The sequence below is a fragment of the Notamacropus eugenii genome, chromosome 1 (assembly GCF_028372415.1).
Source record: "Notamacropus eugenii isolate mMacEug1 chromosome 1, mMacEug1.pri_v2, whole genome shotgun sequence".
NCBI classification, from domain to species: Eukaryota; Metazoa; Chordata; class Mammalia; order Diprotodontia; family Macropodidae; genus Notamacropus; species Notamacropus eugenii.
In genome coordinates, this window is record NC_092872.1 from 382,394,701 (window position 1) to 382,410,614 (window position 15,914).

Consider the following 15,914-nt stretch of genomic DNA (forward strand, 5'->3'; position numbering starts at 1 on the left):
GCTCTAAATCACTATTGATTAGAGAGATACAAATCAAAATAACTCTGAGATACCACATCACACCTATCAGATTGGCTAACATGACAAAACAGGATGATGATAAATGTTGGAGAAGATGTGGGAGAGTTGGAACACATTCATGGTTGGTGGAGCTGTGCTGATCCAACCATTCTGAAGAGCAATTTGGAATTATGCCCAAAGGGCTATAAAAATGTGCATACCCTTTGACACAGCAATAGTGCTTCTAGGACTGTATCCCAAAGAGATCATAAAAATGGGAAAGGGTCCCACATGTACAAAAATATTTGTAGCAGCTCTCTTTGTGGTGGTCGAAAACTGGAAATCAAGAGGATGCCCATCAATGGGGGAATAACTGAATAAATTGTGGTATAAGAATGTAATGGAATACTACTGTGCTGTAAGAAATACAGCATAAGAATAAGAAGACTTCAGAGAGGCCTGAAAGGACTTGCATGAAGTGATGCCGAGCAAAATGAGCAGAATCAGAAGAACTTTGTACACAGCAACAACCACAGTGTGCAAGGATTTTTTTCTGGTAAACTTAGTACTTCATTGCAATGCCAGGACTTAAAACATTCCCAATGGTCTCTTAAGGCAAAATGCCTTCCACATCCAGAAAAAGAACTATGGAATTCGATCACAGAATGTAGCAGATCATTTTCTTTTGTATTATGTTTTGGTTTATTTTATGATTTCTCCCATTCATTTTAATTCTTCTATGCAACATGACTAAGGTGAAAATGTATTCAGTAGCAGTGTATGTGTGTGTATATAAATGTATTCAATAGCAGTGTATGTATATAAAATTGTATGCCATCTCAGGGAAGGAGGGGGAAGGGGAGAAAAGAAAGGAGGGGGAAGGGGAAAATCTAAGTTATATGGAAGTGATTGTAGAACACTGAAAACAAATAAAATTTTAGAAAAAGAGAGAACTAGATTATACTCTTGGCTCTATTACCAACTCATTGTATGGTCTTCGGTTAATCACTTCCCTTCTGAGCTTCAGTTTTCTCTATAAAATGAGAGGTTTGAAAAAAAAATAATGTACAAAATCGTATCCAGCTCTGACCCTGTTTCAGTTTCTGAAGTCTTTTCCAGCTCTGGCATTATGACCTATGATCCTATGACCTTACTATAAAGATTTCTAAGAGCTTGTTGAGGGTTCCTGAATGTCAATGATCTGTCCTCCTATCCCAGGTAGGTGGCACAGAGACCACCTCCTTATTTAAAGGAGAAACAGGGATCCCAAAATGCTAACAACCAATTGAATGGCTTAAAAGGCAAGAGAAAGAATTATCATTGTCAGCCTAGGTGAGGAGAGCTAGAGAAGACTTCATATTCACGCAGGGTGGGAAACCCATATTCAGTTAAAGATTAGTTCAGCTAAGTGAGCAAGTCTAGGGACTCAATGACATTATCCAGGCACAGGTTCCTGGCTGTGGTATAGGCCATGGTCTTTTACACTCACATAGTGCAGTCACCACAGAGATCCCTCCAATCAAGTGAGAGCAGTCGTGGTTCAACAAGTGATAGCAATAGGGCTATGATGGGGACAAATGATGGGGACAGCCCTGGCCTTTGCTTTCCTGGTGCTGACTACCTTTGTTCACCCTTAGTTCAAGTTGCTGCTGCTGCTATTGCTGTGGCTGTACACCATCCTTCTTACATTTTACCTTCCTCTTCTCTTTTTCCTGATCTTTTTCCTTGTACTTGTCATCAGCTTTGCCAAACCCTGCAGATGGAGGCAGGGCTATGTCAAGGAAAGCAGAAAGAAAGCTTCAGTGGAAAGAGAGCTAGATTTAGAATAAAGACTTCTATTCAAATCTAGGTTCTGCCTCTTCCTGCCTGCATGACCTTGGGTGAGTCATCTAATGTCTCTGGACCTCAGTTTCTTCAACCTTAAAATGAAGGAGTCAGACTAGATGACCTTGAAGGTTCCTACCAGCTCTGAATCCAAGATTCAGTGCTAAAAGTGAGGCTAGTCTGCTTGGCCCATATGTAAAAAAGACTGCAATGTCTACTTCAGCTCGTGGAAGTTAAGAATTATGAGGAATCTTAAAGATCATCTGGTGGTCCAACCCACCTTATATTACAAATGAGAAAACTGAAGCCCTGAGAAGGGAAGTAACTTATTCAGGATCACGCAGGTAGTCAGTACCATGTCCTCTGACTTGAGATTCTGCGTAATCTCCATTATCTCCACATTGCTTACTCCCAGCCCTTCTTCTAAATTAGGAGGCATCTTGGCATAGAAGAAAGAACATTAGAATTGAATTCAGGAGACCTAAGTTCAATATGGACAGGCTAGATAAATCATTTCCTTTTTCTGGGCCTCAGTTTCCTTCTCTGAAAAAATAAGTGAATCAGATGCTGTGATCTAGAAGTGGTATCTAGTAGAATGTGAGGTCCTAGAGGGTCAGGCCAGTTTCATTTTAATCTCGGTATCCCTAGTGTCTAGCATAGTACTTTGCACATAGTGGATGCTTAATAAATGTTTCTCAAAATGAATTAGGTTTGAATAAAATGAATTAGAAATGTCAGTTCTGACATTTCATTTTTTATAATTCCTTGAAATTTCGACACTTCGGGAATGTTTCAGATCTTAGCGTAATTTCCTGTTCATCCTCACCTCCCTTCATTTCCCCCAAAATACTAAAAGACCTAAGACCATCCTGAGAAAAGTTGTAAATATTTGCTTTAAGAATCTGACAAAAATGGGTGCCCTCAAAACTCACATTTCAAAACATCTTGCTTGAGATTCCCGTTGTCTGCTGATAGAGACCTGCTTGAAAGAGAGCCCAGTACAGGGTATTGGGAACAAGGACCTTTGGACACACACCATTGTGGCCACCAGTTCCTCAAGTTCCATGAATGAATCCACCTAAAACCACATCAGCCTGTATGGTCCAGTGTAGTGGGTCTCCAGCAATTTTGCCCCTCATTCAACCCTCCTATGAGCTTCAAGGCACTCCAAGAAGATGACTGATTCTGTAGCTAAGAGAGAGACAGGGAGGCAGATCGGCATTAGAAAGCTTTCAAATTAATTGTACAGCTGAAGGAGGGCATCATAGTATTCTCTAGCCAGTCCTCTTAGAGTAGGGGAACCATTCTTCATGACCTTTTTGTAATGTCCTTATGACTCTGGGAAAGGCATTTACCATCTCTGGGCCTATTTTCCCAACAATGACATAGAGGAAATATTTGACTAGTTGGTTTCCCAAGAACCTTCCAACTCTGATGTACAATGTACTAAAGTCTCTTCTGTCTTTGAAAAGCTATGGCTCTGCATGACTCTGCTTGGGCAAAATGCAGGTTGAAGGAGTCTGGGCCTCAGCTGAGACTTTTTATCAACTAATAGCATCTTCTACCACACATTTCCCAAAACTACAGCCTCCTTTCTTCCATTCAAGGAATACAGTCAGACGATTTAAAGGACATTGTTGAATTTTAGTTGCCTCTTGGTTGGTAGAGAAGGCTGAAAGTGATGGGACAGGAGCAGAAGATGGATAAAGGACACTACTCCCATTGTAGTTGGTTGTCTTTTTGAAGGGGCACTACTACCTACCAGAGTTGGGATGTTCTCACCCAATCGAAAAAGGAAAGCATTGGCAATTCCCTTCCTCAAAGGAAAAGAAGGATTCTGATCACCATCTGCAGCAAAAGAAATGATAAGAGACTGGAAACAGGAAGGTACAGAACCTCTTGAAGATCAAAGTAACAGAAGTGAGTAATTTTTCTCCAAATTTTGCTCTGAGATGGGGTAAGGGAAAAGAAGGATTTAGGTATGGATACAGGTTAAAGCCTACTTTTTGTAATTTCCTTACATTCTAGGGAGTTTCTTAACTCAGGGTGAAGTTCTTAAACCAATTAGATGGAACCATTTTTTAAATGACAGAACTTTCTTCTGTGTCTTGGTCACTGGAGACATGCTCTTACCCTCCTCTACTTCTATTTTCATACCTACTTCCCCTGTCTAGGGTCAAGAGTTTCCAGTCAGTGGCAGCAAAAACCAAGAGAAAAGAAGAAACATTCACTTACCTTGCTGAGATGTAGAGAGATGAGTTGCTATCTCCACAGCCAGATGGCAGGCGTTTCCTCAATGCTGGTTTTGTCCTTTTGTACTGTCTCCTCCAGATCTCCTCCTTCAAGAGTAGAAAAACTGGCTCTCAGCATTCTGAGGAATCTTAGTCAGATGGGAACTGATGTTCCTATGAAAGCCTTAGGTGTAAACCCTCCTCCTCCTTTCTCACTGCCTTACTTTCCTCAGACACCAATTATGTTCCAAGTATGACACATCTCAAAATGAACTAATTAAGAAATTCTGGCCAAAAGCACCTGAGGGACTGTCTGTCCTTCTGAGCATCTCATTCACACATTTCAGTTAGCGAAAGAATTTATTAGAATGAACTCTTCTCACTCAATCTCTTTGCTGGGACAAGTGCACAGTGGGAAATGGTCAATTAAAACACATAAAACAGATGTAGCAATTATAACAATATCTAAACAAAGGCAACTGGGGTGTAATAGAAAGTGATGAATTTAGAATCAGAAGAGATGAGTTCTAATCCTACCTTAGTCACTTCCAAGATATGTCAATTCAGGAAAGTCACTTCTCCTCATTGAACCTCAGTTTCCTCATATGTAAGATGATAATAATAATTAATAATAATAATAATAATTGAACTGCCCACCTAACAAGGTTGATGGGAGAAAGTTCACTTTATGAGCTTCAAAGTACAAATAGAAATATCAGCTGGTTTTTATTTCCTTTAATGATCATCAACCAAGTAGAATCTCCTTTAGGGAGAGCACTATCTCATTTCTTTGTACTTGGCATAGTGCCTGACACATAGTAGTATTTAATAAATGCTTATTGAGTTGATTTGACTTGACTTGAAATAGCTTTTTAAGCTCTAGGATATTTCAGAGGTCCATCTCTGACCGCTCACTCTCCAAAAGCCTAATCAGGAAGTAAAGATGGTGGTGGCCTCAGCTTTCTGTGCAGACATGATGATAGGCTGTTCTATCCTTGAAGAAAGAGGTCAATGGTAGAAAATGCTCCAGTGCCTTATCTTCCTTCCCCTTCTCCCAAGACAATGGGGGATAAACTGATTCTGGTCATTGTTCTCCTCCCCATCCAGCCCCTAACCATCAAAGAAAAACCTTACAAACACACAATAAGGAAAAGAAGAAGAGGAGAGAGATCCAGGGATAAACTGGAGCCAGCTTGAATCAACTCAAGAGGGTTGTGAAATTTTCAGTGTAAACAACCTCTCAGAAATCAGCAAATGCTACAAATTGGAGTTTAGTTTGTTGTGATTGCCTAGAACTAAGAAAGTGAAGGAGAAAATGTTAACAATGCAGGTCAAATAAAAGTGTGCCATGTGTACATTTTTTTTTTCAGAGAGCCACTTATTAAACATTTGCCAGCATATCCCTGGAGAGATCAAGTTGTGTCAAAAGACGATAGGAAGCTTTACAGGGACTTGCCTGGGACCTATGTTCTCTTTTGTGTTTTGTCTTCACCTATTGGAATGTAAACTTCTTGACAGAAGGGACCATCTTGTTTTCTTGTTTTTTTATTCCCTGCATTTAGCTCAGTGTCTGGCACATAGGAGGCAATTAATAAATGCAATTTAACTAGTCAATGTCCTTCCTAATTGTGATACTCTAAATTGGTCACAATACTCAGAACTGGCCACAATACTTCAGATGAGATATGATTAAAATAGAAGATAGTTTGGAAGCTTCCCTCCTTTTTGAGGGAGATTAGATTAGGTTAGGTTGATACAATCTAGTAGACTATTAAAGTATTTTGCTTTAGAGTGGACATGTTGGTTGGTTGGTTGTTGTCCTTCGTTCTCAAAGAGGACCAAAATGGCATCACTGTGATAAAGTGAAATTTCATCGTGTCTGACTGTGGCTGATCAGACCAATATGAGCTCAGAATGCTCTACCATAGGTTGAGCACAGATAGTCCATGTAAATATTTGAGATGGATACTCCAAACTTGCACATCCTACATTTGCTTTGTGTTGTCTCAATTCTGCTTTGCTCATAGAGCACAGCACCCTTTCTAATGTGGGCATGCCATGCTGAATGGTCCAGTGCCAATGTCTCCCAGGCCTCACAGTCAAATTCAAAGTTCTTGAAAGAGACCTTGAGAGTGTCTTTGTACCGCTTCTTCTGACCACCATGTGATCACCTGCCCCACGTGAGTTTTCCATAAAATAATTTTTTTGGCAAGCATACATTTTGCATTCGAACAACATGGCCAGCCCATCAGAGTTGCTTTCTCTGAAATATAGTTTGAATGCTTGGCAGTTCAGCTCTAGCAAGGACTTCAGTGTCTGGTACCTTATCCTGGCAGGTTATCCTCAGAATCTTCCTAAGATAGTTCAAATGGAAGCAATTCAGTTTCCTAGTATGGCACTGGTAGACTTTCCATGTTTCACTGTCATCCTACAATGAGATCAGCACAACGGCTCTGTAGATCTTCAGCTTGGTAGTCAGTCTAATACCTCTCCTCTCCCAAACTTTTCTTCAGAACCTCCCAAACACTGAGCTAGCTCTGGCAACACGTGCATCAGCCTCATTTTCAATGTGTACATCCCTGGAAGGTAAACTACCAAGGTAAGTGAACTTATCCACAGCATTCAAAACTTCTCCATTTGTTGTAACCGATGGTTCCACATATGGATGGTGTGATGGTGGCTGATGGAGCACCTGTGTTTTCTTGGTGTTAATTATTTAGGCAAAATTAGCACAGGCAGTAGAGAATTGATCCATACTTTTGTTGCATCTCAGTTTCAGAGGCTGCATTGAGTACACAGTCATATGCAAACAGAAAATCACGTACCAACACTCACTCCACTTTGGTCCTGGCTTGTAGTCTTTTCAAATTGAAGAGCTTGCCATCAGTACAGTACTTGACTTTGATGCCATTTTCATCCTCATTGAAAGTATTTGACAACGTCTGAAAACATCATGCTAAAAAGCATGGAAGCAAGCACACAGTCCTGTTTCACTCCATTGGTGACCGGAAAGGCACGAGAGCATTGTCCACTATCCAGAACGCAGGCAAACATGCCATCATGAAATTGACATACAATATTGATGAACTTCTCTGGGCAACCAAATTTTGACATAATTTTCCACAAGTCCTCATGACTAACAGTGTCAAAGGCCTTGGTCAGATATACAAGCATTGTGTACAGACCTCTGTTCTGCTCCTGGCATTTCTCCTGGAGTTGTTGGGCAGCAAATACCATATTGACTGCCCCCAGGCCCTTTCTGAAGCCACACTGGCTCTCAGGTATATGACCATCTTCCAGGTGAAGAATCAGCCTATTAAGGAAGATCTAGCAAGAACTTTGCCAGGAATGATTGAGAGAGATACCCCTGTGATTGTCACAAGACAATCTATTCCCTTTACCTTTATAAAGATGGACAATGGAGGCATTCTTGAACTCCTGGAAGATAACCTTCTCTTGCCATATAACCCGGAAAATTTCAGTCAGCTTTTGTAAGAGCAATGGTCTCTCTACCTTGTAAATCTCAGCTGGAATAGAATCAGCAGCAGGTGCTTTGCCACATGAAAGGAGCCTAATGGCCCTCAAAACCTCTTCTTCACTTGGAAGTTCAGCTAAGGAGGGATTGACTTCAACCTGAGGTAAACAGTCAATGGCCTCAGCATTGATTGGTGATGGTCTATTGAGAACACTATGAAAGTATTCAGCCCATCTCTCTAGGATCATGTTCTTAGTCACTAATCAACGTGGCTCCATCAGCACTGAGTAGTTGTGATGCACCATAGATTTTTGGTCCACAAATAGCTTTCAGGGAATCATAAAAGTGCTTTGGATTGTTACTATCAGCATAAAACTGAATTTGTTTGCTAACTTGGAGGGAAAGTTGAGCCAACATATAGTTGGAAACAGTGGAGCAGATAAAGAGTGGACAGCTTTCAGAGATTTGGTGTGCAGCACTGCATTTGCCCATCTGGGTCAGAACACTCACAAACACTAAGATTGTTTTGATGAAAATGATGGGGAAATTTAGAAGCTGCTAAACAAAAAACAAGAACTCCACAGGATATATACCAGCAAGATAGTTCATCCACCTCTAAGAAGGCAGCATTTAATTCCATCAAAAGCAAAGTACAAGCAAAGCTTAGAGAGATGCAGGATTCCTGGATCAGTAACAAGGCAGATGAGTGGACATATAGAAGAGCTTTGTAATCCCATTTCATCTCACCATTGCCCTGTCAGGTAAGTCACTTCTTCAGAATTTCAAAGATCTGTGATCTCATCAATGTGGCAACTCTCATCAAGGATGCAGATAACCAGTCCCTCAGTAGTCAACATTTAAGAGTTATTGTGGCTCTTTAGGGGAGGGACAAGGTATAAGAGAGAACAGAATAAATAGAGGGCAGGATAGAATGGAGTGAAATATAGTTAATCTTTCACAATGTGACTATTATGGAAGTCTTTAGCAAAACTACACATATATAGCCTATATTGAATTGCTTGCCTTCTCAGTAGGGATGGGTGTGGAGGGAGGAAGGGAGAGAAGTTGGAGCTCAAAGTTGTAAGACTGAATGTTGAGAGTTGTTTTTGCATGCAACTGGGAAATAAGAAATACAGGTAATGGGGCATAGAAATCTATCTTGCCCTACAAGAAAAGAGAGAAAATGGGGATAAAGGAAGGGAGCGATGTGATAGAATAGAGGACAGATTGGAGGAAGGGGGTAATCAGAATGCATGGTCTTTGGTGGTGGGGGAGGGGAGAGATGGGGAGAAAATTTGGAACTCAAAATCTTGTGGAAATGAATGTTGAAAACTAAAAATAAATAAATTTGAAGAAAGGGTTATTGTGGCTTTAAAAATGTGTCCACCTATAGTTAATGAGCCTCTCTCCATACTTAACTAGTCTATTCCTTGAAAATCAGAAGAAAAATCCAGTTCTGAGACTATTATTTAGGATCATAGGATAGATTGTAAACAATAAACCAAGAAGCAGCTAGAATTGATGGAAAACTAGAAATTGGGCAACTAGGTGGCTCAGTGTATAGAGTAGTAGGGCTGGAGTTAGGAAGGCTCATCTCCTAAGTTTAAATCCAACCTTAGACACTTATTAGCTATGTGACCCTGGGCAAGTCACTTAACCCTGTTTGCCTTGGTTCCTTATCTGTAAAATGAGTTGAAGAAGAAAATGGCAAAGCACTCCAGTGTCTTTTCCAAGTAAACCTCAAATGGGGTCACAAAGATACAGACAGGAAACGAATGAACAACAGAGCTTGCCTAGTCCCCTCTCTTTTTATAGCTGGGAACAAGGCCTAAAGAAAATAAGTGACTTGTCCTAGTACACACAAACAGTAAATGGTAGATACAGTATTTTAATTTAGTTCCCATGCCTCCAAATTTGGCACTCATTCAATAACACCACAAAAACCTCCAAGAGCTTCTGGTCCGTCATCCTAGCCTTTAGAAAGCCAAGGTCATCGCCATTCCACAATGAAGAATCAAAAGGAATCAGGATCAAAAACAGGAAGTAACTTGTCTGTGGTCATATGACCCTGGAAATGAGAACGTAACCTACTTAGGCCTTTGAGTTCCAAAGCTGCCAGACAAGAGCTATGGGCCTGGCAGAATTGAGCTGGAACCTCCTGCAGAGCTTTCTTACATCCTGAGAAATGATTTTTAGATGAGCAGTATTTATGTTTCTTACTCTTTGTGTATGCTTCTTCTCATCTGTACTCCCATTATCACCAGAGTTGTCTTAAACAGCACATTTCTAGACTGGCCTTCTTACATCCTTAGGGCCCCAGTAGCATTGTGCAGTAAAATGTAACTATAATAGAACAGGGGTCCCCTTAATCATACATAAGGGGCTCTATGGACTGTGTATTGACTTAGTATTAAAATGTAATATTACTTGTATTTATTTTTTAAAATTAATTTTGCTAAATATTTCCCAATTATATTTTAATCTAGTGTGGGCCATACTTGGCAATGTTACAGGATAATGCAAGCTGGATGTTTGGCATCTCTGGTGTAGTGAAGAAGTCATTAGACTTCTCTTCCATGGTAGCTCTAAGGTCAAAATAAGGTTCAGTCCCTTTGTGACCACTGACCAAAACAAGAACTATTTCAATGATCCTTTCCACATATGAAGGAAAATTATGTCTTCTCCTCCTTCTAAGGAGCTGAGGCAAAAGTACAATGTCCACTCCATGACCATTTGAAAAGATGATGAAATCCAGGTTGTTTAAGGATACTACAAAAGACAGCAAATTGGCAAGGTAGGCCAGGTTTACAAAAACAAATATGTGATCTACATTGAGTGTGTGCAACTGAAGAAGGCTAATGGTACAACTGTTCACGTGGGCATTCATCCCACCAAGGTGGTTATCACAAGGCAAAAGTTGGACAAAGATCACAAAAAGATCCTTGAGTGAAAAGCCAAATCTCACCAAGTAGGAAAGGAAAAGAGAAAATATAAGGAAGAAACGAATGAGAAAATGCAAGATAAAAATTACATGGCTGTAATTAAATTTCTAGAATGAAAAAAAGTCATTAGACTGAGAAGTAAAAGACCTATTTTTATGTTCCAGATCCAACACTTACTTGTTCTGTTAGTTTGAGTAAGTCATGCCCTCATCCTTTTAGTCTCCTCATTTGGGAAACAAAGACTATAATTCCTGCCATATCTAATTGAGAAGAATTGCAAGGAAAATGATTTGAAAACTCTCCTGCTTTGTTATATGCCCATGATTATCAAACTTTTTGGCCTTGGGACCCCACTATACACCTAAAAATTATTGAGTACTCCCCAAAGATCTCTTATTTATCCATCAATATTTACCATGTTCAAAATTAAAATTTCTTAGTACTATTATAAAAATAGTTTATACCTCACAAACTCCCTGAAAGGACCTCAGGGAATCCTGGGGATTCCCAGACAACACTTCAAAAACTATTGTTCTCTTCCATGCTCAAATGCATTTTGAGGAAATTTTCAAGAGCAGGGGACCTCTGTCTTTCTCCCTCATAGCTATGTCAAGGAATTTATCTGCTGTTTAGATAAGGTACTCTGTGCTTTCATCTATCCTGGTATCATTTTTCAAATTATTGCATACTTCTGGTAAGGATAGTGACATGAAAAGTCATAATCCATATTTGCTGTAGTATATGTGGGTGAGTAGGTCTTTATCTCGTAGGTTTAGAAGCCTGTGGGCCGTCTGAGCAAAAATGTACCAAGGCAAGCAGAAGCCAGCATGAATTTTGGTAATCAGGGCCTAAAGCCAATGGGATCTCAGCCCTGGCCTGTTAGAGGAACATGGAGAATAGAGCCAGCTTCCATAAGTCACTACTCAGGGAGACTGCAATGTGTGTCTCAAAACACTCAGAGACATAGCAGGAAAAAAGACCATTTCAACCACAGAACACAGGTGCCTAGGGGCTTTGCAAGAGACCTGAGACCACTGTGAGCTCTAATATCCAACCAGGGCCTGTCAGGGCCACAGCAGTGAACAGAATCAACTTCCAGTAGAGATCTCATCAAAGGATAAGGAGACTAAAAAGAGAAAAGGTCAATACCTGCATTGGACTACCAGGAAAGGAAGCAGAAATCAGAGACTATAGCAAGGCATTGAGCCTGGTCCCAGTCCCCCCATCCTGAACTGTAATACCAACAACATCCAAACTACAGAAAAGAAGGGATGAATAAAGGCCTATTTAAGAAAGAGAAGAGGGGAGAGCAGAGCCTGACTCTAGCATAAAGTCTGAATCCAGGAATTGAACCTGGATATATGAAGAAACAAAAGAAAATAACAATGAAGAAATACTATGGGTTAGGGGAAGCATAAGAGATGAACTTAGGAAAGAGTAATTCCACAAGAACTTGGTCTCAATGACCAAGAATGGCTAGAAGACATGAAACATGAGATTAAAAAGTGAAATTAAAATTTTTGAGGGGGAAAAAACTGGAAAGAGAATAAATGGTTTAAATCAGAAAGGGGCAAACCATACCATGTAACAGATTCCCTTAAAGACCAGAAGGTAACAAATACAACTCAATGATTCCATAAAAACAAGAAATATTAAAACAAAGTAGGAATAAAGAGTATGGGTAGTGATATTATATGTTGCTACAAATAAAAGAAAATAAAAAGAAAGAGGAACAATTAAAATTTTTTAAAATATACAGAAAAAAACAGGAAGAAATTGAAAAGAGGATATGGAGAATCTAGATATGCAGGGCAGAACTGGTACTACCATGATAAATTTAGCATATGCCTTTTAAAAATAGACTTTATATAATAGAGATTTGTGTTTTCATATACAATTCTCTTTTCTGTTCTTTGTATATGAAAAGGTTAGTGTTTACTACTTGTCAAATTCATAATAAAAAAAGAAAAATTTTAAAATAATTGCATTCCCTAATTAAATATACCAAATATAAATAATACTGAAAATATCTGCAGTAAATAGGCCAATTAAGGAGATGTTGTGGTAAGACAAGCACATTAAGTTATTATTGATGGAACTATGAATTAGTACAACCATTCGGGAAAACAATTTGATATTATACAAATTAAGTGGTTAAAACATCCAATCCCTTTGACCTAGAGATTCCACTGTTAGATAAATACTCCAAGGAGCTCATTAATAAAAAGAAAGGCTCTATGTATACAACAAAATATTTATAGCGGTACTGTTTGTGGTAGCAAAAAATTGGAAACAAAGTAGAAACAAATCAGATGGGGAATGACTAAGTAAATCGTGGTACATGAATGTAGGAATATTACTGCCCTGTAAGAAATGACAAGCATTATGAATAGAGAGAAGCCTGAAAAGACTTATACGAACTGATGCAATGTGAAGTAAGCAGAACCACAAAAATAATGTAGACAAGTGACTGTAATAATGTAAATGGATAGAAGAACAATAACAAAGAAGTTGAAATTGAATTTTATAAAACTATAAACACCAAATGACTCCAAAGAAGGGCTATGAGAAGATACTTCTCTCCACTCCTTTGAAGAAGTAAAGAGGGTCCATAGGTCTGCATCATTGCATATAACATCAGATTTTATTCATTGTGTTGATTAGTTTTGCTTAATTGATTTCTCCTCTTCCTGGAAATGGTGGGGGAGGAGGGATGGAATGGCAAAAGATACAGGAAAAATGTAGATGATATTAAATACAAAAAAATCAATAAAAATCTATTCTAATGAATACTATGAATAATGCAAATCCAAGACATGGATATATGCCCTATAATAAGAACCTAAATGTACATTATGACTTTGAATTGAATATGGTGGAGTTGGAGGATTTAGAAGGAAAAGTATTGAGGTCTGGTTCTGGATAAATCATTTCAATATTAACAAATATTTAAGTACCATCAAGTACCATGTATTATGTGAGACACTACTGGCGTATAAAAAAAGTGATACAACACACATACTGCTCTCAAAGAACTTATAATCTAATAAGAAAAAAATACATATATAAATAATTGTGATACAAAGTAGAAAATAATACACCAAAGAATAGGTCACTGCAATTCATTAGAAGTAAAAGGAGGAAGCAATTGCTTTGACTTGGGATAGAGAGAATGGGAAAACTTTCACGAAATAGTTTGAACCTGAATTAGGTTAGAAAGAGAAGCCAAGCAGATTTCATTTAAGGAATGGAGATATGATATGAGAAAAACAATGGAGGACAAGAATGAGAGATGGTAAGTATTCTAGTTGGGCTAGAATAAGGGGAACAGGGTAAAGGGAAAGGAGTAGTATCAGATAATTCTGAGAAGAGAGATTGGATCTGGTTGTGGAAGGCCTTGAAAGCCAAGATTGGGAAAGTCCATATTTTATTCAAGAGATAATGTGGAACCCTGAAAGTGTCTAAGATCAGTCAGTCATGGGAGACCTGAGCATATTTGTAGGCAAAAGATAAGGATTCAATAGTGAGAAAAGACTGACAATTATGTGGGAAGAAATGATTGAAGGAGAAAGATTATGGAACAGGTAACAAGGGATGGGTTGAAGAGATTTGGGGGAGATGCTTTGTCGAGGAGAATCGCCTCATCTTCTCACAATGAGAATATTTAGACCACTGAAGAGAAAATCCAGAAGGAACATGATACCTTTTTTCAAGTATTTAAAGGATTGTCATGTGAACGAAGAAACAGGTTTGTTCTATATAGCCTCATGGGGGCAGAATCAGGAACAATGAGTGGAAGCTACAAGGAAGTAAATTTGTAATTGATATCAAGAAATACATACATATACATATATACATACATATATACGTATATATGTACATACGTATATATGTATGTATGTATGTGTATGTACATGCATACATATATATAAATATATTCTTAAAATTTTGGGCTGGCCACAAGTGGAGTGAGCTGTTCTGAGAGATGGTGGGTCCTTCCTTTTCTTGGAAGTCTTTAAGTTCAATAACCACTTGCAGATATATTGTAGCAAGGATTCCTTTTGCACATGAGGTGCTCTAGATGATTGCTGAAGTCCCATATAACTCAAATTCTGTGATTCTGTGAGAATGTGAGAAAAGAATGCACAAGGACATTAAAAGTTTTGGAAGAGTTGAGAAAAGTTGAGGTTATATTAAATTGCCTTCAAATTTTGAAGGAGAAAAAAAGCAATTATTTACTAAAAGTAATTTACTTTTAAAAAAAGTAATTATTTACTAAAAGTAATGGGGTTAAGGGAGATGGGGCAAAAAAGATAGCCATTGTGGGAATCACAAAATTCAGCAAAAGATGAATATGGATTCTTATACAATAGGCAGGGCCTAATTGAGTTTCTATAGCATATCGTTGTAGTGAATTTAATCAGCATATTTTAGGGTCTTTCTCCAGTAGAGTATACTTCTTGGGATTAAGAACATAAAAAGCAGATGGTAGGAATTCAGACATAAGAGGTAGAGAGAAGTCAAAAGAGCAGTGGACTTAAGAGTGAGGAAGGCATTCATAAAATGGCTGGTTATAACAACTTCATAGCCTTTCTACTCATGATAGAAAGTGCCACCAGAATAGTTAGCAAACTGGAAGAATAAGGAGCTGAAAGGATTAGAAGTCATGATGAGGGTGAAGAACAGGTATGAAAAGAGGAGGAAGAAGAAGAGACAGAAATACAAGAGATTATAGCAGGAGAAGGAAACTTCAGAATTTAAGATCTTGAACATGAAGTAGCTTCAAGGGATTATGAATGCTAAGGATTGGCCACCCTGGTGCTGAAGTAGGATGGTAAAGAAGCCATAGACACTGAGAGGCTCAAAGAAATGAAAGAAATTATTAGAAGAGTCATTGGAAAAATTACTGGTCTCAAAGGATTATGACAAACTAGGAATTGGGGCAGAAGACTATTTGGCAAAGAAATGGGAGGTGAGGAGGGTATCCAGGAGGATAACGGCTAATAGCTGCGAAGATTATGAAAGGATGATGAAAACTGATAGAATGAAAATCAAAGGATACACTTTTCAGTGTTGGTATCAGAACAAAGGTCCCAAGGGGGATGCTGACTGATTAGATAGAGGACTGATTACCACTGAAGTAGAAACTCTCAAAGATATGGAATACCCAAGGAAAAGCCACAGTTCAGTTAATGTAAAGATGCAGAAGATGAAGAGAAGTTTCTTAGCAATAGAATACAGATCTCATTGGAACAATGAAAAGGAGGAGAAGGTCCAAGTTACTAATAAAGAGAAATGTACATTAAAGCCACTCTGAGGTTCTGCTGTAAATACCCATCTGACTGTGAAAGTTGACAAAAATGGAAAATGGCAGCTGTTGGATGGAATGAGGGAATTAGGCACACTCGTATATCGTTAAGGAGAGCTGTGAATTGATCCAAC

At 38.7% G+C, this 15,914-nt stretch overlaps 1 pseudogene; it reads left to right on the plus strand.

Moving 5' to 3' along the window:
- The window catches only part of LOC140517793 (large ribosomal subunit protein uL24 pseudogene), a 116,535-nt pseudogene extending 105,947 nt beyond the window's left edge, over positions 1-10,588 (plus strand).
- The last annotated feature ends 5,326 nt before the right edge of the window (positions 10,589-15,914 follow it).